The 24774-nt window shown below is 47.4% G+C and overlaps 1 protein-coding gene across 4 annotated transcripts in view; it reads left to right on the forward strand.

The window, feature by feature from the left end:
* The window catches only part of POLR1C (RNA polymerase I and III subunit C), a 128881-nt gene that overhangs the window by 1071 nt on the left and 103036 nt on the right, over nt 1-24774 (forward strand). The window lies entirely within an intron of this gene.

Below are 24774 nucleotides of genomic sequence, written 5' to 3' on the forward strand. Positions count from 1 at the left end.
GACTCCCATTGCTGCCATGGAATGGTCGAGGTGTCCGGAGAGGGGAGGAAAGCGGGGGAGGGCGTGGCGACCTGCATAGTCTGCCTGCGTGGTTCTTAGTCCTTGTTGCCAATTATGTGGTGGCCTGGATAAATGACAAGACACTGTTGGGGCTCAGTAGGGTGTTTATTGAGACACCTTCTGTGAACTGGGGGTATATATAAGTCCAGGGCAGGGCTAGCGTAGGTACTCACTGTTGGAGCTGTCCAGTTCATGCAGTTGGCATCACTGCAACTGAGTGTGTATATATATATATATATATATATATATATATATATATATATATATATATATATATATATATATATATATATATATATATATATATATATATATATATATATATATTTTTCTCTCTCTCTCTCTCTCTCTCTCTCTCTCTCTCTCTCTCTCTCTCTCTCTCTCTCTTTTTTTCTCTTTTTCTCTTCCCCCCCCCCCCTTCAGCCTTGGTATTACGCTCTGGCTGACTGGGCCCTCTGTAGGCAGGCCCTGCAACAACTGTAGTCCTCAGGCAGGAGGAGCGCCGGGACTGACTGTCTCCTTCAGCCTCCCAGCGAGTTCTGCCGCCTTCCTGTCATTTGTGCGCTTCGCGCTGCTCAGCTCTCACATAGGCATTTTGAATTTCAGCTATAGTCGGATCAGATGCAGGACTATGCCAATCTAAGTTAATACTTAAAATATCAGAGTTCGAGAGTCTGCATTTGAATTAAGAGAGACCTGCAAATTACATGTTTCTGTGTCGGGTCATCTCTGCCAGATTTTCCAAACTTTTTGTAAATTTCTTTCTATTAGATTTTAACAAAGACATACAGTGAATAAATGTGTCAAAAATGAGGGAGGTGCCCTCTAACTCAAAGATGAACAATGTATCGTGCTTTACCCCTGTCGCTCCCTTACCTTCTCCCGTGGTACATGTGAATGCTCTTTGTTAGACAGGAGAGTGAACTGTTTCCGTGTAACTATCCTCAGCCGGGAGGGCTAGTGTTGTCTTTGCCCCAATGGGGTATGTGGCGCTCCATACTCTACGGTCCGGTCGGGATGGGTCCACCCCTCATACCGCTTATCTCCACCCCCCCCCCCCTTCACTGGAACATATTGATGGATTGCTGCTGAGATCTTCTCCATGAGATAAATGACCATTCCTGCACTCTGGGGAGGTGCCCCCTTTTCCAATATCTAGCTCTGCAGGCTCGTGCCGCTTCCCAATCATTTTTAAACTGTGCATGTCATCCCACAACGCAATTTAGGATTTCTGTCTTTTCAGTATAAAACAAATCAAGACGTACATCTTATGCTTGGAAAAGGAGAAGCTTATCAGAAATGTTTGGCATGGTTAAATATTTCATGCCTCCTTTTTAAATCTGCAGGTTTTCACCATTGTTTCCTAAATCTCTTCGCTGTGTGCTGTGTCATACAGGGCATCAGTGAGCTCTTATGATGGTAGTCGTTGAAATGATTTGTCAAAGTAAGCTCTTCAGATGTCCGGTTTAAAGGCAGCCCTTTTGTGAATTGCAGGTCACACTCATGATTCAGGGGCCATTTGACAGCCATTCATCACTGGCTGCTCACTACATAGGAATCCGGGTGGTGTCGCACTCTTCCCTGGTGACCTGGAGAAGAGCGTGAAAATCCGGCACCTCGGGGCTAATCCCAGAGACTAGGCAGGTCTGCTCTCTTATCACTTTATATTTGTTTCTATCCCCACCTACCCCCTATGCAATAATTCTTTCACTCTGGGTAAGTCCCTGTTTTTCAAAGTTTGTGCCTTGCAACCCGTAATTCCAACCAAAAGATCAGTATAATGGTGTACTTTTAATTAATTCAGTTGACATTAGATTTTTTATCAGCCTAATGCAGTTATATCTCATAGACATCCATCAATCAAAGACTTATTTTTCCCTGTTTTGGCACATATATTGTGATGTATAAAAGCTGGCTGGCTTTGAAGGAAAGGAGGGTCAAAAAGACAACTGATATTTGCAGGAAAGACATGGTATCACAAGGGATACAATTTGTAAAACCTTTATTGAAAATGTTGAGGTTGGAGAAACTCCTATTCCACACTATAACTAAGATATGAGTAGTTTCGACCATCAAACGATAAATAAAACTGTCCTAGTGGAGTCCATCAAATCAAAATGGTCTATGCTAACAAAAACCTAATGCCTGCCCTATTTCTTGTACAGAAGGTGTAATGTGTGTAAAGGAAAAATCAGTGTTCAAAAGAATAAAGGTAGTTGAGCCAGCTCTCCGCCTCATGTTAAACCTCAGAGTGAGGCTGTCCTCGTAGGCAGTACGGCACACTCTGGCTCGGTTTCTAGCAGTTCCAAACTGTGGATTGAGGAACTCCACGCCAAAGGCTCTTTCTTGACTTTCAAAATGTATTCCAACGTAAAGTTCACAAAGGTCTCGGGTTCAGACCATACAGCATACAGTTCACGTAGGTCCCCCTCTGTCGGCTCAGACCTCTCACGTCGCAGTCAGTTCAACACAAACTTGCACAAGGGCTCCCTTCCCCAAGCTTATTGTACTTCGGATCTCCCTGAGTCGGGCTTAGACCCCTTTCAGATGTCGAAGGCTTTCGCCTGAGTGTGGCTCTTTAACCAGACCACCACAGAACCACTTAGACTCAAAGTTCACTTTTACTTTCACTTAATTTCCTTTTGCTGTCTGTGTGCTTTATAACTTCAAACCATGTACCTTTCACAGAGACGTTCGAATGGCCTACTTCCTTTCTCTGCACCACTCCGTTACTGACTATCGCTGATCTCGCAGCTGCTTTTTACTTCAAAGTTCATTCAAAGGTCTGCCTTTCTTCTCATCTCATCCACACTCGTGCAGCCTTCACTTGTGACATAATGTTGCTGCTTCATTCGCTTTAACACACACCAAGCTCTCGGGTCGCTTGCCACTCACCGGCTGTGTGCGCTTTTTTTCTTGTTTTGCTATTTTCAATTAACGAGTCCAGGTTAGTACCCCAGGCCTGGCCTCGCCAACTCTGCCGTTCACCCGGAGGGTCACTGGCGTCCTTGGAACACAATGCAATCTTCGTTTGTGGGAGCTGGCCTTCTCCACGTGTCTTTCGCGGTCTGTTGGAGGCAACGACCTCCAGAAGGGAGCCATTAGGGTTTTCGGCCCGCTACTCTTGTCCCTTGGTTCGTTGCTCTGCTCCATTAGGTGTGCCCTCATTCTGGAAGTTCTGTTTGTGCTCCGCCTTGCTCAGAGTTTGTCTTTAGCTGTTGCCGTTTCTTTTTGTGACGAGAGCTAACTGGTATCAGGTGTATGCACTTAGTGTAAAGAGCCTGACTTTCCCTGACCTGATTAACGGGAAATGTGCAGTACGATGTGAGAGAGTTAGTCTGGTTACTCTATCACCATCATCCTCGGCCCAGTGTTTGTGTAAAAAGGGGGATGAGGGGAGTTGTGACTTTGGAAAATCCTACAAAATAGGAGGTGGTAGATGAACAAAAAAAGGGGGTAATCCTGCTTCTCACCATCGGCTGTTTCACCCCCACTCCCTGAAGACCCCTCACCCAGTCGATCCTCCCGCACTGGTCCACCCCAGGAACTGGAACCAAAAGCGATGGCCGTGTCCTGGCCACCTGAATGACCAGTCCCTGAGGACTAGCGCGTGAGACACCCTTTGGTTTCCCAAATACTATATGAATGACGATGTATGGGGTAAATGAGGGTGTTTTAAAGAAAAAGTTCACTGATAAACTCACAATTCCTATTGAAACCTGCTGATGGACACAGGGTAGTTTCATAAATGAAACAATGAGCAGATAGATGGGTCTTTGACTTAGTTTCAAACTTAATCACCCTAATGAATGGCTTTGTTTTAGGTGTCTAACCGCTTCAAGCTGATCATCCGAGAAGTTGCTCTGCAGATTTTACTGAGGGCAACATGACATGGTTGCAAGTGGTCATTCTAGTATGTACTCTCCTTCACCCTGGCGTGTTGGCAGTGCTCCCACTCACTCATTGCTTGAAGCATGAATGCATGGAAATTCTGTGCATTCTTTTCACTACGTAGTGAAATCGTAAATGCATTACTTGAGGCATTTCCATGAATTCCTATGCAATCCACAAGCTTGTTCCATTTGCTAAAAGCTGGAGTATTCCATAGGAATCTAATGCACATTATCCATCATCAGATCAGATGCTGGCAGATATGCATCTGTTTTTTGATAACGTATCGGGTGGTGGGCATGTACGGTTTGTTCGGGTACCCCACCTGAGCAGTCAAAACCATGAAAATCCTGTGCAGTGACAAACTAAGTGTACACCTTTTACACATGGTTTTGACACTTCATTTACCACTCTGCGAGATGGGCAAATGACCCCCTAAATCTTCCCCTTTTATTGGGTTGTTTTTGTTTCTTCTCGGGACTCAAGTTTTGCAGATATGGCACTGTGAGATTAAATGATTTGCCAAAGATATAACACTTTGCTTAAGTCGTGAAACCAGGATGTGGGCCTAGTTGGCATTTTAATTTCTTAGCCACATATCTTCTCATCTATAGTTGATATAAGTATTTTTCAAGGTTTTGGTTTGGAAAGATTGTATAATAGTTTTATAGCAATGCATTTAAAAGTATACACATTATATAAGGCACTAACCTGACATCTGAAGGTTTTAGAAAATGGCAAGCAAAAAAAGGATGATGGCTATATCTTACGCATCCTGCCTGGATCACAGTAAAAACCTTTACAAGTTAGGGTCTGTAAAACATTTTTCACAGAGAAAGAAAATACCTCTGCGTCATCTATGACTCTTCTCACACCTGCTCTACTTTCCTCTCCAAAACTGCAGCAGCAGCTCGCCTCAGCTTCCTAAATATTAGGAAAATCAGACACCCCCTTCCTTTCCTCACCGCAAAGCATCTCTTAACTACTCTTCTCTAAACTGGACTACTCTGCCAGCATCCTCCTTTGTTGTCCCCATCTATGCTTTCTGTCCTCTCGACAAGAACATTAACTTCACTACCGGGAATTTCTTTGAACTCCCTCACTTCTCACCTACTTCCTTGTACCGTCACCAGGCTGGATGGCTGACGATGCAAAGGGGGACGGATTTAAATATCTTCTCCTAGTTCACAAATCCATTCACGGTAAGACACCACCATATCCATCCTTCTCTATCCATCGCTACAAGCCTTCTCGTAATTTCCGCTCTGCCGTCTCAACTGCCCTTGTGGCTCCTCATCCCTCCCCGTGCTTCCTCTCCCATTCGCTCTTTCTTTATTCTTGCTCCACTTGCATGGAATTCTCTTCCACCCGGCAGGGGAGGACTGGCAACAATAAGCCTGGGGGGAAGTTGACTTTTCTGGCCCATAGTACAGCATCCACATATTCCAGAGCAAGTAAACTCAATGCCAAACTCTCCCTCCCCTCCCCCCTCGCACATTCTCAAGTATATAATGGATATTATTGACATTACTTTTCGTATATGCAACATATTTATTAGTTATGCTTGTGGTTCCTTAAAGCAATTCTCCCATTTACCAAACATAGTAACATTATTTCACCAGGATAATATAGTTGGTGAAATGGGAAGGCTGGGATTAGAGCCCACTTTTCAATGTGTCACAGTTTGTAATTTGACAACAAGCTAAATTTCCTCCCCTCCTATCTTTAGTTGTAGAGCAGAGAAATTGCTGAACTAGGGGGTCTGGGTTTGCTCTCAGAGCCAAACAAGGGCTGGCATGGCAAAAGACCCATACCTGGCTTCCTGCCTCCTCGGCCCAAAACACAAAAGCCTGTGATGAATCCTACGGACTCCTCACTAAACCCCTGCCTAAGGTCTCCTCCCAGGTGGTCAGGGAAAGGCAACCTCTTTCCGATCCTGACCATGTCAAAATAAATTAATTTATTTCCACTCAACCTGTTTTTGAAAGCCGGGAAAACGGGGAATCCAGCACAGCAAACCATTTGTTCCTAGCTCTTACAAGGAAAAAACCACGGGATTCTTTGGACATCATTTTATTGCCATTTTTTTTTAAAGAAAAAGAAAATATTCTCCCTTTTTGGTTATTTTCTCTCACCCCCCTACAGCAAACTAGAATTCCTGGGTGCCGTTACGACCGTCTACATGTGGGAAAAGAGGGGCCGATCCTGAACTTGGGGGGTTGTGTTCTGCGGGAGGATCAACTGGGGAGGAGAAAGGGCCCAGATGGATGAGAAGACTCCGTAGGATGAGACCCAGTATGTGTTTTCCTCTAGAGAGGATATCTCCTCAATGCACAAATCGACTGGCAGTTCTGTTGGTGCTACCGCATGCGCCTGTGGAACCATGATACTGGATGGCCTCAGTATTTCATCAGTTTTACTCAAGATTGCTAAAGGGGCTAGGAACGGACATTCAGAGTAAAATTTCCTGATGTCACTAGTGTGTGAAATTGATCTGCTCCCAGGGGGAGCTCGCACTGATGCACTTTGTAAAGCCCGTTTGGGCGTAGTATGGAAATCATAAGTGGAGTTGGAGAGTGATTGCACTGGAGGCATTCCGGTGCGCAGACCATATAGTTTTGTTAATGTGTATGATTATCTCAACTAGAGTTACAACAAACCCCCAGAAGAGATGTAAATAGTACAGAAACACAAATATTAAGGGTACAAATTGCCAGCACTACTTAATCAGGCTCACCCTCCACACCCCCCAGCACGATAAGCACAATCGGCCCTTACGAATGCCCTTGCTCGAAATGCGCGCGCGAAAGCGCATGCGCTGGGCTAAAGTAGGGCTTGCTGGGAGTGGGAGGCAGAGTCCACACAATCACTTAAAAATGAAAATAAAAATACTATTCAGTGTTTGTTTAAAGCGCTAACCGCTGGGTCCACATTAATTGCAAGGCAAGTGCATGTTTCAGGGTTAATAACGTGCCAGCTGGGGTAGAAAGTGAACATTTTCCAAATCACGAGGAGAAGAAACAGCCAAAGGATCCTGGCAGCACAGCACAATCGGCCCTTACGAATGCCCTTGCTCGAAATGCGCGCCAAACCAATATGAGCGAGGCTTTCTCTACATATAGTTAAGGAAAATATGTCACAGTGATGAAGTGATTAGCTCAGGATTTGAGCCCGGTCTTCCTGGTTCTATAGTTTCCAATTCTGAAAGCAGGGGAGACTTCATCCTTTTTTTTTTTTTTTTGATTTTCAATATTCAAAACAAAAAATATGCTTTCTGCAAAGTTGTTATTCAAGGGCTAAACTAGTACACTGTTTAATAAATCTGTTTACCAAGGGAGAATCCTATTAATAGTCTGTATCCTGGGGCAAAATAAATCTGAGGAATGGACTAATGATTATAATGAAAACTTACTATAATTATAATCTAAGTCCGTACAATTGTGTAATTGTGTGTACTTTCAAAGCACCAAGTCGCATCATCAAGCAACCTGAAATTAATAGTAGTAATTGAAACATGTTCATAAAGCAAGTATGCATCACTTAGTGAGAAAATAGAATGGGGTCAATCATGCCACTCCCACAATTGGTTGAGACCTAGATCTCAGCAACAGTGAACCTGCTTATCTACCATTCCAGATGTGTACCTCTGTCTCATTTGCCCTATTTTTCTTCCCCATTATCTTCCGGTGTCCTTCCTTTCACCATGTTCTCAATACTCTTGTGTATCTTGCAATTAACTTGCAGACCTTTTCCCCTTTTGCTCCATCCTTTAACTATTCAATCCCTTTCCCTCACCTTCCACGTTGTTCCTGCCCTTGCCCAAATTACTCAGTTACCATTTCTTGCAACTCATGGCCTGCCTTTAATTGCCCTTCACCCCCTTCTGTTACCCGTGCTTACAGTTGAACTGTAGACCACCATGTTTTTCCAGTCAGTCTCTGCAAACATGACAAAAAGCCATGGTCGTGGCCTTGCTGGTAATTGTGGCTATGGGGTCTTCAGTTGGATAATGCAGTGCAAAAGACAGCAAGGAGATGTGTGTTCGTTCCGTGACTGGAGTAATGTGTTTGAGTGTATTTGTGACTTTGTATCTAAATATATGAATTGTGTTGATTTGCGTGTGTTTATTGTTGATCACATAAGAGAAGAGTATTCTGAAAAAGAAAATGAAAAACAACAGTCATTCAGAGTTGGAAGGTAACTGTATAGTCGTCCAGTATTTGGCAAATACTGTTGATTTTACCATCGACCCAATTCCGGGTTTCATCAAATACAATCAATGGTGTTACATGGGAATACCTGCAGTGGTATTTGAGGCAGACTTTTGCAGTAACCCACCTATTTTTTTACCACCATCTTGAGGATGGAGGTAAAAAATCCAAACTGGCCTCACATTATTTAAATCTTTCTTTTTATTGTATGGAACCGAAGCACAGGTGCTTCCCCTCAATGGAGTGAAAAAAGGTTTTACAAAGGGCCTTATTCAGGGGGTAAAAGGGTGTGCTTGTCTGATTGCCTCCTCTCACCAACTTACTTGCATAGTGCATAAAAGACCCAATGTAACCTTTTGTGCATAGAAAAATCAATAATAGTGATATGAGCCACTACTGTGTGTATTCCACTCCTCCCTTCACAGTAATGCTGAAAATAAAAGGTTAAGAAAAAGGTTTTACATTACTGCCATCAGAGGTGTGGTATTTCGGAAATAGCCCTGGCGGTATTGAGTAGAGCGGATTTTCAGAAATGCTACCATCGGAGCTGGTAACATTCTTTAGCGGTATTAAAAAATCCACCCAACTCTGAAGGACCTCATTAATTTGTAATCTTCTAACAATTAGTGCCTGAATATTGCATCTTTCTATAAGTGTTTTTCAACTGTGTCTAAAGGTAGGTATCGCAAACATTCCAACAGCCATTTCTGTAACCACTATATAAGTAACATCCATGGGTGCTATTCTATTAAACTCTTTTTTGTATGAACACACTGGTGATCAAGAAATTCACCTAAACGTGCGGGAAGCATTCGTACAGAATCAACCAGAGGGCAACCTCCGATATGGACCCTTACTTCCTTAGCAAGCAGGAGTGTTGATAGGTTGCTGTGGATTGTAACCGACCAATGGTGTATGGTGAGCAGTGGTGCCAACATTACCATTCAGGGTTACATAATCTGGTATTTAAATGCATACATTGCCACTGGACGGTATGGACATGCCCCTGCAGCCTATGGACGTACTCCTGCAGCCTAGACTCGTCTCCCTCTCACTCACTGTGGAGACCCATGTATGGGGGCTACCTAGGCACATCTGCAACATTGCTGAAATCAAGACAAATGCCTCACCCCATTTACACAAAATCTTAACAGACTTTGCAGCGCCTGGTTCCTTTGTGGCAGGCTAGATTCTGACCTATTTCATTTTTTTTCAATTATTATTTTTACATTTTGCAGCACTGGCCCATCGGGCAGCAGCCAGGCAGCCCTGGGGGCAATTGCCCCCTTTGACGGTCCGCCACTGTCCCCCGGCCATCTGAGAAACCGTTCACATGGATTTGTTTATAACCAAACCTCCTCGCTTCAGAGTTACCGTCTAAACTTACCCCTCATCTGCCTCCTAGCTAACCCTTGCCTCTAACCTACCTCGCCTCTAACCTGCCTATGTCCCTCATTTACTCTGCCTCCACTCTAGCACTTCATCCATCATGGTCACATCCTGAATACAGCTGGCCGTACCACCTACCTGCACTTAAAAACGTCTGATGTTGGTTGTCCTTTATCTATGTCCACTTATGTATTGTCTCTGGTGACTGTTCCTTTACTCCCCTGCATAACATGTTCAGAATGTCTCTCAAACTCACCCCATTGTAAGAAGCTCATTGCTTCCTGTTTAATCTGATTTCTTGTTTATTGTACGTTCTTTTATGATCAAAAGAGCATTGTTCCTCCCTGTATAATAATGTCATCTGCTCAAGCCTTTATTTCACACAGAATGCAACGCTAAGGTCCCTTCCCATTTGTTATAGACCACCATTCACACCTCTTAATGGACAATAGTCCTTCCCTCCCCACCTCTCCCGTGTACACCTACGTGCCTGGGCTATCAACCTCTAATCTCGCTCATGGTATTGCTTTGTTGACACAAAGCAAAACCCCAGGGGGCAGCAGCTGTGCTTCCCCGTGCTTGGACGTTTCCCAAGAAAATGTGTGAACGCTGAGCTGGAGAAGGATTTGGACTGCTCATATGTTTTGGTCTAGGTCAAATGGGATGGCTAACAGCCTTATTGAGTACCTGTTCTGAGACTTGGAGAAGTCCCGGCCCTCCAAAGGGGCAAAAATAAGGGGCGTCCCATTTTTAAAGCCATGCGAGCAAGCCAAAGAAGGCTTCCCATAGCCTTAATTGCGATCAGCCTTCCCTCACTGTCATCATAGTCAGTAAGATAGCTCAGCGCTTGAGCGCTGGCTGCTGAGATGTGTGTGTTCTCTCTGCTGGTGCTGTTTGGAATCCAGGCAAAGGCCAACCCAGCCTGTTATCCTTCTGTGTTCTGTAAATGAGTACCAACTTAGTTGGGGAATAATAATTGTATGTACATGTTTTATGTAAATTGCTTTGGCGAAGTGCTATATAATTTATTATCAACCTGCTTTCCCCTTGGATCACGCTCCCATCAAACATCCTAGAATTCATTGGCACCCTCCTGGGGCATTCTGAAAAGATCCTTGAGGGACAATTGGTGGAATTTTCGTTCACTGCCATAGAGTGTCTGTGCATTTTAATCCTCTCATTAATGCGCTGTTGGTTTACTTGTACTTGATGATGTTGGTTAAACAGTAACAAGAAGAAGATGGGAGCTGAGACAGTGGAAGTGTAGTGAGCGGGCTCCTTCCTGCCACCCGAATAAAAAAAGAAGTAATACACACACCATTCTACCAGACAATATTGGCCCCATCAAGATCCCTGTATCAGGGGTGGGGGGGGACTATTTAAGTGGCAGAGGTCAGCGGTGCAGTGTCAGCAAGCAACCACAATCTACTAGAGGCGGTCTGTGGGCATGGCACTCCCCAGTGTGGTTAGTGGAGACCACAGGGCCTAATATGACTTGGTATCAAGTCACTGTAAAATACATAAGTCCTAGCACAAGAGTATACCAGGTAATCTGCAAAGATGCAATAACTTTTACAGCGAGACTCTTACAGAGCCTTTTGTTTAAACAGAACTTTTTGGTTGAACAAGAACTTTGTGAGTCCAGTGAAGACACCAAGGAACTGTTAGCTAAAGAGACATTTTTCCATCTTGCTTAAGAATCCTGGGAAAGGGTACCACCTTCTGGATCCAACGGTCTTTACCTTGGTGAACATTTCTGTTGGAGTCATTCTGTTATTTATGGTTTTGAACACTTCCTTTTCTAAGATCAAGTTAAAGGCATTTCCTTGCACCTTCTGTTGTTTGTTTGTAAGTGTGATCAATCAGGATAGATTGTTTTGGACACAAGGACAGCTTTTCAGTTACCGACATCCTGACACAGACAGATCCTTAGTTTCAGTTCCTAGGTAGGGAATTCCTCTTTAGAATAGGGCTAGAAAGACCCAGCTGTTAACTATCCTGAAGAAATCTTGCTTTGTCCGCAGACCCACAGTCTGGAGGAAGAAGGTTGTTAATGCCACATCAAATTGCAAAGGCACTCCAGTGCCTATCATAAGTACGTAGAGTGGAGGGCTTCTTGCAGGTCTGAATTGATATGGAAAGACCCTGACTCTTCATTCCCTCCCTCTCAAGGACCAGGCCGCCCATTGCGAATTGCAGAGTGGCATTGGGTCTTTTGTCAGGATTGATGGTGGGGATTTGGGATGAACCATTGGTGCGATCAGGATGAGGGAAAACCATGATCTCGGAGTCCAGTAAGGGGCCACCGGAAGAATCTAGGGATGGAGCCTTGCCCAAAGTTGAGACAGATGCTGCCATCAGACCTTCAACCTGAAGCCATCTCCTGGCAGAGGATTCCCTATGTCTGCATAAACTCGTTGCTTCGTGAATTATGCAAACCATACTGAGGTTGGTTAGGAAGTGTGCTCCAATTAACGAGAGGTCCTCCGCGGACTCCGCGTGAGACTAATTGTGGTTGGTTAGAAATCTGCCTATCAATAAGGTGGGTTCCCTGTGCTAAAAAAAAATAAATGAGGGCTTGTCAAGATGTCTAACAAAATAAGTTCAGTCCTCCCTCCCAAAACCTATGTTTACCTATCACTATCAGAAAGAAAGAAGATAGAAAAACGTAATCTTGAGCTGGTGCATAGTGTAGGGTTACTTCACACCAGGAATTAGTGGTGACTGGTTTTCTGAAAGAAAGGGAATGGTGGGGGCGTGGCCGGCCGAGGACCTGTAAGGATGGCTCCTAGGTAGGCTCTGGGACCCTCTTCCACAACGAAGCCCAAATCCCCCTTAAAAATGCCCAAATTTCCAAGGAAAACGATCCTGTCATATATGACTGCCTAGAGCACCATCAGGGAAGAGATGAGGCGGTGAGATACAGCTGTGTGGAAGTTCGCAATGATTTTGTGGCACAGGCTGAGCTTCCTGCCAAAATGGCGGCTCAGACTTGAGAGCGGGCGCCGGGGCTTCGTTGGAGGAGGCCTGCGGCTGGCGGTCGCGCCTTATAAGACACGCCGACAAAGAAATGGAGCTGCTGGGGATGACAGTCCCTGCCGCGTGAAAGGACACACCTGAGCTCAAACCCTGCTCGGATCGGAAGGTTGGTGGCTCTCGGCGCCTGTTTTCCCCCCTGCACCATCCCCTTACACCGTCTTAGCTGTAACAGCGTGGCCGGGGACTGGGGAGCGGCCGGGGGGAGCCCAGAGGGAGTGACGGAGCCTGGAGCCGGCTCGGAGCACTGGGTGCGGAGGACCAGCGGGCGCATCCGCCAGGTGCAGTGGCAGCAGGTGTGTGAGGCGAAGAGTGGAGACTGCTCGAGGAACATCGGGCGCTGGGTCGGGCGTGCCTCCCCTCGGCTGGGGGCGGGCAGTGGGGGGGTGGAGCGGGGCGCTGCTCGCCAGCGGGAAGAGCTCCGGTCCCCATAGCAGTCTGTCCTCATGCGGGACCAGGGGCAGACTGATACAGCAGCGTGAACCCGCTGTGCGGCCTCGCGTATCGAAATGCCACAGGGAGCCCAGAAGGAGCGACGGAACCTGGAGCAGGTACTGCGAGTGTGGGGGGCGGAGCAGGGCGCTGCTCGCCGGCAGGAGGGGCCCAAGTCCAGGGGCTGTCTGAAACAGCAGTGTGAACCTCCTGCACAGCCTCCCGCGCTTCAGATCACAGCACCCTGCCTCCCTCCTGGTGTACCTTGGGGGACTGCATTGCCCGACCCCCTGGGACCAAACGGGGGCAAGAACTTATAAAGCAAACATATCTCCTTTAAAGCCCTCAAGCTATCACTCCTGCACCTCAACATAGTGGACAGGTTGCAGATGCGGGTGCATTGGAAGTGCTTGGCGTAATTAAAGCTATAACGCCCCATGAATGATGTACTAGCAGGCGAGTCTCAGACAACGGAGCCCCCTGGAAGACACAGTTGAGAGGCAGAGGGGGCATACCCAGGAGGCTCCTGAAGCTATAGGGAGAGATCCCAGACCCAGCCTATAGGGAGCCACCTACGCTGGAACAGTGCAGACAACGAACATGCCAGGGGCAGAGCTCCACTCTGGGACAGCAGGGTAGTGCACTCCCTCCTCCACCCAAAACATGTCCAAGCAACTAACTAAGTTGAAAGGTGGAGCATCGGGAGATATCAAGGCGATGATGCAAGCTGCAGAGACCCTAAAACGCGGCTAACGTCAGGCTACGGCCCAAATACATTCCCCTCCAGCGGAAGACCCGAATGAGCCCGTGGACCCTTCAATCCGTAAATCGGATCTATTAGCGATGCTTCAGGAGCTGAAAAGACATCAAAGATAGTGCTTCCGACTTAGTCAAGTCCATAGCGGACCTCAATAAAGGGGTCATGGCGGTTGAAAGAAGAGTCGACGAAATGGAGACCACAAGGTCCGAATGGGGGTAGGAGCAAGAAGAGTTAACAAACCGGGTGCAAGAACTCGAACAGCAGATGGAGCGAGTCCAGAACAGGCAGGAGGATGTCGAAAACAGGTCCAGGAGAAATAATATACGGATCTGGGGGATTCTGAAATCCATGGCAGATTCCAAGCTACAACAATATGTGATAGACCTGTTTCAACATATCCTAGACACTGGGAATGATAGAGACATGGTACTGGACCGGACACATAGGGTCTACTCTAAATTGACCTGGATACACTTATTCCAGCTGAAGGAGGACATAATGCGAGCCGCCAGGAAGAAGGAACCTATACACTTCCGGTCCACGCCCATCCAACTATATCAAGATCTAGCGCAGGCCACCCTCCTCAAGAGGAAACGATTGAGGGTCGCAACAGACTGGCTGTAGACAAAGGGAGTCCGCTACCGGTGGGCATACCTGACCGGGCTCCGATTTGAATGGGGGGCCAGCGGTACATGATCACAAAAGAAGAGGAAATGGAGAACCTCATGACAGGTGACAAAAGCACTGGCACAGAAGGCACCCCATCTGGAAGCATGGGGAGGGAGGACGCATTGGAGAGGGAGCAATGGAAACCTGTGCGCCCCCACCCAAGATGCTGCAACAAAGAAGCTAAAACCATGGACTCTACATGATCGATCAACCTCATGGCATCGATCGGATCATCTGGAGATCGAGGCCGGGAATCGAAAGCTCGGTCATGAACTCTGGCACATTGTAATTCTCACCTGGTCACTCAGCCTGTTCTGACCTCTTACGACCTTGAACCCTTCCCTGGAGGCTATTCGACTGGAGACTGGGCCTGAAACACAGGACTGGTAGAGTTTAACTCCCTATTGTCTGTGTGCTTGAACCCCTTCTTCTCCAGGGTCCAACCCTTCCCTTTGATCACAGCTCACCTTGTTTTCTTGGATAGTGTGCTCTCGGTCCTGCTTTCAGCGCAGGGGCGCGTTGATTGATGCGGGCTCGTTGCCGCCTAGTTACTTCACTGGCAAAAGTCTGCCAGGTAAGTATAATGAGTCTTTTGAACAGTTCTCCAACTTCGTTCCTTTCCTTCCTTAGATGATGGCCGGCGTCCGGGGATGGCGGCGTGCTGCTGAGATGAGTAGCGCTGAAGCTGAGTGAGAGCACGATGCGCGATGCACCCCTTTCGTTCTTTTTCTGTGTCTTTTAGGTGCCGCGCAGTTTTCAGCGTGGATGCCGGTTATGAAGAACAAATGCGGTGGGTAAGCGTGGTATGCGGCCCCTCTAGATGTATCCACGCTAACCTGGAGTGTCTTTTCCCTCTTGCAGATGGATGAGAAGTTCCGGAGACAGAGTTCTCCCAGAGCGGCTGGGATTCAGGTAAGCGTTTGAAGCTCGTACAGTATTTAAAAATAAGCGAAGATTTGCAGAATGCTTACTAATGCCTTTTTTCTGTTCTTTTCCCTTTCACTTTCCCTTTTCCTTAGATGCCCGCAGAACAGAAGCAGCGATGAATGATGGGCAGAAGCGCCGCAAGGTAAGGCTGTTCCTAACAGTGTTCTTGTTCTTGCAGGAGCTGAGCACAGAAGAAAAGATGCAGGCCTACTGGAGACCGATCCGAACACAGTGAGTGTCACGCTGCAAGTGCAGAAAACGCAAAGCAGGTTTCTCAGCCTGAGTGTGGCTTAAATAGTCTCTGGACATCCCAGGTGTCTCTGGGCTGAACCACACCCAAAAGACTAGACCGCACATGCAGTTCTGGGAACCGAAATATGTGGGGGCATCCATCTTGTCCCCATCAATGCACTACAAGTCCAATCCCCAATGTTATCCTATGGGAGTGAGTGAGTCTGGTGCCACAAGCGCCAAGTATGACTCCAAGTGGGTCTTTGGAGGGATGGAGAGGCCCTTGAGGGCCATGTAGGTGATCGTGGCCTGGCTCCAGCCCGACATCTTGGAAGGCCGGGGACATGAGGGGCAGGAATCATGACACACATACCACCATGGTGGAGGTAAATATGCGTCGCCGGGGGTGGGGAGGTAAGCTGGATCCACCATTAAGAACCGGAGAAGATCAAGGGGATAACCAGGGGGATAGACCAAACCAGATGCTGGGGCAGTTTGGGAGGTTAACAAAACCTCCTCTGGGATCCCTGTAGGGGGGGAGGAGAACTAACAAATGTTTTACTCGGAGGGGGTGGGGGGGGGGCAGGTCGCGGTAGCAGGGGTGATTATTTGAAAATTTCCACGGGCTCTAGAAAGAGGGGGGGGGGCAGACCCCAATTTCCCGGGTAGGCACTGGACCCGCTGAGTTGTTGTAGCAAGTCCACAATGAATGTTCAATGGGTAAGTATTGGGGATAGAGGGGGGAGAGTTTGGTCCCAAGGGGGGCGGTTGCATATGGCATACATGTGATATCTAAAAGCGCGGAAGGGCTTAGGAAACTTAAGATAGGCGCAGGATCAAAGCACAAGAATGGCTGAATTAACATTTGTTACACTAAATGTCCAGGGGCTTAACTCCCCAATTAAATGAAAATCCATGATGAATAGGCTTGGGGATATGCTGGCCTCGGTGGTTTGGATGCAAGAAACACACCTGCTTCCGGAGGTTGAACACAGACTAAGGCACAGGGCTTTGCCTACGCAACACTTTGCCTCTAGTGGAACGAAAAAACGGGGATTGGGCATCCTGCTGGTAAAAGGTATCAATTTTGAGAAACCATTTGTAAAGAAAGATCCGGAAGGCTGCTATTTGGTAGTGGAAGGGAAACTGATGGGGCAGCAGGTAACGTTAATATCGATCTACACCCCCTACGAAGGGCAGGCCCGCTTCTTGATGGAAGTGCTACCCATCATCACACAGTGGGGAGTGGGCCAGGTCCTGATAGGAGGTGATTGTAATGGGGTGATGGACGCTGGGGTGGACAAAACTCTTCCGGCCACCTCTAATGACCATATGTTCAGACAGGCCCTAGCAAAATTCATTAGATATTTACTCCTAATAGAGACGTGGCGTTTTTTTCGCCCACAAGACAAAGCATACACCCACTACTCTGCGGTGCATAGGGGCCACTCCCGGATCGATATGGTGCTGATCTCGGACTCGCTGATCCCACAAGTGACGGGACTAGAGATTGGAGTGAGGTGCCTATCGGACCATGCCCCGGTCCCCTTAACGCTGGAACCCTTAAACCCACGGCAACAGCCCCATAAACCATGGCGCTAAATGAGGTAATCCTAAAAGATGTAGCCCTCAGAGCAGACCTATAACAAGCCTTGAAAAATTACTTTCAGGAAAATGTCACTCCCGGAATAAACTGGGGCACTATTTGGGACGCGAATAAAGCAGTTGTAAGGGGAGAATTCATATTGCACACAGCAAATTATTTCAAGAGACGGGAAAGGGTGAAGTGGGACATGGAAACCAAAGTGGCGAAGGCCGAGACTGAGTATAAAAATAAATGCTCGCAAAAAGCATGGCGGGCATTAAAAAGTTAGAGCGGCCCTGGAAGCCCATCTGGCGTACGAAGCTGCGCATCTCCTTATGCGAACTAAACAATGTTACTATGTTAAGGGGGATCAAGCCAATCGATTCCTCGCAGCCAAATTAAGACAGCAAAAAAACCGAAATCGCATAGTCCAATCGAGTAGGGAACCTGGTGCCGGGGGAAGTGGAAGTGATACACTCATACTATACCGAAAACCTGAAAGAGGAGGACCTGGAGAAGGAGGCGCAGATAGCATTCCTTAATCGGATAACCCTGCCGCAAATCAGTGATTCGGATAGGTAAATGCTGGAAGCACCTATAACGGAGGAAGAGGTAGGAGAGATGATGGGAGCACTGAAAGGGAATAAATCCCCAGGCCCAGATGGGCTAAGCAATAGGTATTACAAAACATTTAGAGCCACTCTAGTGGACCCTCTCACGAAGATGTTTAATGCCATCCGGTAGTCCAGGAGGATCTCTGGAGATATGAGTCGGGCGACCGCAGTATTACTATTAAAACCAGATGGGGACCCCGTGGACTGCGCGAGCTACCGCCCCATATCACTATCAAACGGAGATGCGAAAATCTATTCTACAGTACTGGCCCGTAGATTAGCAGGTGTCCTACTGGGGATAATTCACCCCGATCAAGCAGGTTTTGTACAAGGGCGACACACATAGACAACATCCGTAGAGCCATAGAACACAATCGATTGGGACCGGAGAACAGGACAGCGGTTCTTGATAGTGGCGTTGGACACCTCTAGAGCCTTTGACAGTCTACACTTTTTTTTTTTTTTTTTTTACAGCAAACCCTGGAGAAGTTTGGGTGCGGACCAATCTTTACCCGCATGGCAATGGCCAATTTCGTACTCCCATCTACACGACTAATGGGCGGCTCACCGATAGTATCCAAATTCGGAAGGGCACGAAGCAGGGGTAACAACTGTCGCCGCTGATCTTTGCCATGGCCATGGAGCCGCTGGCACAGAGGGCCCGCGATGACCCAGGGATTCAAGGGGTGGATGTAGGGGCAGGGGGCTCTCAAAAGGTGGCTCTCTACGCCAACGACGTTCCCGTGTTCCTAAAAGATACAGCACACTCGCATCCAAGGGCAATAAACCTGCTAGACGGGTTTGCGAGGGTTTCGGGGTTCCACATCAATTATCCAAAATCTAAGGCACTCGATATTACCGAGAGGGCAGGACAAGTGTCAGAATGGGAGGATAGGTACCCGTTGAAATGGGAACAGAAAGCGGTAAAATATCTGGGAATACAGCTGATCCCCAAGTATGAAAGACTATATAGGTCCAACATCCTGGACCTACTGAAGGCACTGGCAGGAGATTTGAAACGCTGGGATGTGCAGGAACGGTCATGGCTGGCACGGATAATGGGCGTTAAAATGACCTTGCTCCCTAGGTTTCTATATGTGGTTGGGGGCTCTCCCAATATGCAGCCCAAGTCCAGCAATCCAAAAACTACAGAGGGAGGTGATGCCCTTTATCTGGAGGGGGAAAAAACCGAGGGTCCCCAAAAAGGTATTGTTTAGGCCGCAGGCGTTAGGGGGGTTTGGGGGTCCCGGAAGTCCGCAGATACTTGTGGGCAGCGCAGGTAGCGCCCAGGCTGCAATGGTCACCCAGATAAAATCAAAACCGATGGGCTACACTCGAAGGTGAAGCAACTAAGGCCCCCTTGGCAAGCCTCGCCTATCTTGCTGAACGACGTAAAGCCAAAGAGGGTACATTACTTCCACCAAGGCCAGGATTTCCAACATAAAGGTCCGGGAGGGGGCAACTCGGGACCCAGTGGGGCTGGAACTCACTATAAAAGAAGGCCGGCCCGAAAAAGGGGTATCGCTTGATGGGGTCGGTAGATCCTGAAGAAACCCTCATCTATATGCAAAAATGGGAGGCGGATGTGGGGAGGCAAATCTCTGGGGAGACCTGAAGCCAAATATGGCAAAGAGCTGCTAAAAGTTCCAAATGCACCTCAATCAAAGAGGCAGCATACAAAATGTGTCTGAGGTGGTATATGACACCAGTACGCATACACTCCATCAATCCGGACTATCCCATATCCTGCTGGAGAGGCTGCGGTCAACCTGGGGACTTAATTCACATGTGGTGGTCCTGCCCGGTGGCAGAAATAGACTGGAGGGAGATTTTGAGCCATATCAAGGAGATAACAGGGGCACAACTGCCTTTTGTGCCTTTTTGATCTGGTCCTGGTCCTACTAGGGGAGGCAGTCGAAGGGTGTTACGCCAACTCAGGGTCCAATTCCAGCCTTATCACCCATATGCTGAGTGCTGCCAGAATCACCCTGGCACAAGCATGGAAGAACAAGCAAGGGCCGATAGTGGCCATGTGGTGGGTGAGACTATGGGGTGTGATGGCCATGGAAAAAGTGACGGCATTAACTCTTGGATGCCACTGCATGAATTCACAGACGTCAAAGAACAGATGTACTTTAAGCCTAAACTACTCTGCAAAATACCTGTTATCTAAAAGTGCAACTCCTGGGCCGAAACGGCGACCCAGCCCGGAAGACTCATGAAGCCGAAATATGCAACACTACACCCGAATGTTTGGAAGTAATTTTTGGGGGGGGGGAGGACTTTTAACAGTTAAAATGTAAGAGCAAATGAAACTCAAAGACTGGAGCGAACAATGGGGAAGGGCCAAAGCTTGCTATACTCTAAATGCATACATGTTTGTAACCAATGCTCTTGAAAACTTAAATAAAGTTTGTAAGAAAAAAAGAAAGGAAATGTTTTCTTGAAAACAGAATTCTCTCTGTTACTTCTTGCTTCAAAGCAATGTCCTTGTCGGATACTCTGGTTTATCCCATCTCCAGGTATATGAAGACCGGATCTGAGATGCTTGGTACTCCCAAGTACAAGAATTTGCATTCCTGTGTCCTCCTGGTCTTTCTCTTTTGTTGGGCTCTGCTAAACGGCAGGCTTCTCCTCTCCCCTCTCTCGTTCTCCGTGTGTGCGTCTCTCTCTCTCTGTCTCTCTCTCTGTCTCTGTCTCTGTCTCTGTCTCTCTCTCTCTCTCTCTCTCTCCTTTAACCCTATTGGGTTCTCCGTTAGCGTCACCCCTGCGAGTGGTAGTCCTCTGGATAGCACTTGTGGGCTACAGGCTTCCCTTGCTCTGTCGGTTGCCGGATTTTGTTCACCCCTCTATGCTACGCCCCTCGCGGGCTACATCCTTCTCTGGACATTGTCGTCCACTCATCCACTCTCTCTGGGTCTGGGAAGACTGTGAGTCTGAGTGGTTTCCTTTTACTGGAAAACTGGTAGCTCTCGCCCTTGGTGGAGCTTCCTACCTCAATGGCTGGGGACTCCGCTTTCATTGAACGCCTGTCCCTACCACTAATAGAGGAAAAAGAACAATCAAACAAAACAAAGAAATGTCTTCTTGCCCCCAAAGACTGAATGGTGGTTGGCTTCTGACCCTCTGTTCTGTCTTTTGATTCGAAGAGGGGCCTCCTGGCCCAATGCTCAGTCAACACAAATTGTCTTTTACCTCCCCCGTACTGGATAAAGACTTCTTCAGTTTAGGTTCGCCTCTCTGGTTTTCCTGGTCTTTAACTTTGTTGTATGTTATACCTGTTCCAGTGTTTAGTACTCTAGGGATTTGATAAATGTGTTGTATTCTAAAGGTTCCCAGAATTTCCTCTCCACTGGTCAGTGGTTGCTCCTCTCTGGGTCTCTCCTTCTTCCCGCTCCCACGTTGGGGTTTTCTTTCTGGGGGCCAGCTCAAGACTGAGTCTCTTATGCCCGGTTTGGGCTTGTTTGTTGCTTACTGTGCAACAGAGCAGTCTTGTGTATTTATTCCGCCTTAGGGTCGTTTGGTTTACGCCCTGTATTAAGCTTTCTGGTTCTCTCCTCTCTGGGTTCTTCCTCTCTTTCCCCCTCTCAGGGTTTGGTTCAATTGCACCCCATCTTGGGGTTATCTTTTTCACCCCATAGTGTGATCTACTGTTCCATCCACAACAGGCTTGTGTCACTTCCACCCCTTCTTGGGACAACCTTTCTCGTCCGCTTCAGGGTCCTTTTGCTTTGACCCCCACCATAAGGTCATCTGTCTCACCCGATTTTTGCGGTCTACCCAGAGCAACTGCATATGTTTTGCTGTCTCGCTGTGCTCCTCCGTGTGAGCCGGTGGGTGAGGGGGGGTGGGTGTCAGGTCTTCGTACGGTTGCCTTATGGTGATTTTGTGGGTGTGTCTGTTCCCTCCTTGCCAGAATCTAGCATGTTAGCATGTTCCCGGGGGTGGCTCTGCGTCTGATCTCGATCTGGAGACTTTAGCGTTTCTTGTGGAGCTCGCTGCGTGGGTCCTGCTTCTTTCTTGTTGCTGCTTGTCGACCAAGACTTCCACAAGCTCAACCGCTGTCCTAACCACCATGTCTGGTGCGTTGTCTCTGTGTTGGGCAACGCCTCCCAGGGAAACTATTGGCTCTGCGGGCCTCTCTGGCCCACCGACAACGTGGATGGGTTCTCTTTCCCACCCCTCACCCCCTACTGTAGTGAGCAAGAGGGCTTATGGCTGGTTCTCTCAGTTGTCTTGTGTCCGGTGCCTGGCAAGGGTCAGAAGCTACACCATCCTTAAACATTACATTCAACAATCCCCATGTAGCCAACAAACCTCAGGCAATCCCTGCCCTCTAGATTGGGGGTGGGTCAACACAGTGGGATCCTGATTGTCCTGTCCTCTAGGGGATCTTAAAGCTTAGCTTGCTCACCTCCCTAGTGCCAATGGGGTTGGCTCTTTTTTGGGAGAAGATTTGTCACAAAGCGAAGAAAACAAAGGTGAGTATGAAAGCCAGTTGGCGAACAGGTAAATGGATCAAAAAGTAGAAAAACACAATACAAAGCAGTGTGAAGATTAGACCCTATACTTAAATGCCATCTTGCCAAAGGAGGCAGGGCCTAAAGCCTTAAAAGTCACATGTCCCAGAGGCAGGAACAAGACAAGTAAAGTTCTTGGTAGACTCTGATTTTGTCAGAAACCACTTCTGAGGCTTCTAAATGCTGGGCCCACTTACTTTGCATCTTGCTTCTGTTGGAGGGGGTTCAGGGGTCACTTTCGGCTTCAGAATCTATCGACTAGTTTACTGTTCCGCGCTGTGAGACCGTTCCTGCCACTGGACGACCCTGGCAGGAGGAAAAAAGGGTCACATCGGCGGAGGACCCCAGGAGAAGAAGCAGGTGGGAGACTGTGATGACAACCACGATCAAACTTTGGAAAACAATCTGCGTGGTGGAGACACAGAAGCTGGTTGTTCCAGGGGTTGAAGCATCAATGAAGGCTTTTAGGAGACAAAGGAGCAGGGCTTCTCCAGGACAGTTGCTGAAGGCAGTGCTGATTGTCTGAAAGGAGCAGGGCTTCTCCAGGACAGTTGCTGAAGGCAGTGCTGATTGTCTGAAATGACAATCCATACTCCCCTTCTAAGGAATTTTTGTGCCATCTAAATAATGGCTGCAGTACCCCCGCCCCCTTCTTTTCTTCAAGCTGTTTTCAACCCACTTATATGCGGGGGAAGAACCTCCCCCCGCCCCCCCCCCGCCCCACAGACCCACCCTCCTGCTCCCCTTATAATATGCATAACCCTAACCAATCCCCCCCCCCCCCCCACCCTCTCCGCCCACACAAATAAATGCGTTGAAATACACGCTTCGAATCATTTTCGGCTCCAGGAATTTCGGCTGTGAAATAATAGGGTGATACCCACTCTGACCAGGGTGAAGGGGATATCCATATATGATGTATCCGGCCGTGAGAGGACAGAAAGAAGGCCAAAATACAAGTTCGCCCAAGGACAAGGCGTAATCGCGTGGCATGGTTATTTTAGAGTACACTGTATGAAGTTTTGTAATTCCAAAGCGCACTGGAGAATGTAAAAAAACAAAAACACAGTAGAGCAATATCTGCTGCCACAGACCTGTCCTGGGGACATCCTGCAAGTAATGACAATGTTACAGAAAACCAAAGTGAAAGGGAAACCAGTACCCTGTCCGCACCTCAAGGTAAGGTGATGTGTGCCATGTAAAACAAACCGGGGCGTTTGGATTGGGGGCGGACACAGTGCCCCTACACTGATTGCAATAGGGACTAATCAGTGTCCCCAAAACAGATGAGGTAAGAAACGTAAGTAAAGCAAAAAGGGTCTACTTTCTCTCAGGACCGGTACAAAACAACTGCAAAAAAATGTAGGCTTGGTTCCTTGGATGTGGGAAAGCGGCAAAAATAAAACCTTTCCTAACCAGGGAACTCTGCTTAATGGGAATACTTGACTTCTTTTTCTGTTGGTGGGTGCAGGTGTGCGCACTCCAGTTTTATCTGCATTATTTACTATGGCTGCAAAACATCTAATGGAGGTGTTCTGCTATGTTAAGTAGATTTATAGAGCGCACCGCTGCCATTTCATTGTCTCCAGGCGCTCACGTGTCCACCATGGAGTGAACTAGTGCTCTCGGTGTCTAGATCCTGGGGAGACATTATTCCCACTGTGATAAAGCCAACTTTCACCCCTTTCTTTTGAGCAGTCATTTGTTTCTTGTTCAGGGGGTACTTTTGTTACTATTATTGTCTTTTTTTTTTATAACCCTCTTACTGCCGGGGACCAGTTTTCAAGCGCAAGCCCGTGATTGGAACCTGTGTTTCTATGCGTTGTCATGCTTCCAAGACAAATGCATGGCCTCTGAACTATCCCCATGTCTACTGTCTTGATGTTCTGGACATGTGGCATAGGTAGCAGTGATCTTTTGTAATCCTACTAATGTGGGCAGTATTGAACCTACCACGCCTGCTGTTGTACCCCTCTTTCAAATAATACTGCCATCATGACTTTAGATTCAGCAGGTAGGTGTGCTGCTTACTCTTCTTGTATTCTTGCAGACTTGCTTTATTGCTTGATGCATGTAGGTTTTCCTTGCAGTGTTGAACTTTAAACTATGATAGCAAGCACTCGTGATGAGTCGGGGAATGAAACCTGGACACAAGTTTGCCTTGTTTCTGGTTAAAGACATTTATTCAATGGAAAAGGGGGGGGTTGAGTAAAATGCCTCTCTGACCCTACTCTAAGAGGAATTTCCCTACCTAAACTTGATCTGTCAGTGTCACAATGTCCAAAACAAACTGTCCTGTGTCCAAAGTTCTATTCTGACACTCGCACTAAAACTAAACTCGAAGATGAAACATGAAATCTCTTTAACCTTTGGGAGATTATGAACAGTGTTCACAAAAGAACAATTGGTTACAACACAAACGTCTCGGAGGACAAGAAATCTTTGTTCC

The sequence above is a fragment of the Ambystoma mexicanum genome, chromosome 4q (assembly GCF_040938575.1).
Source record: "Ambystoma mexicanum isolate Mex_15411 chromosome 4q, UKY_AmexF1_1, whole genome shotgun sequence".
In the NCBI taxonomy this organism is placed as follows: Eukaryota; Metazoa; Chordata; class Amphibia; order Caudata; family Ambystomatidae; genus Ambystoma; species Ambystoma mexicanum.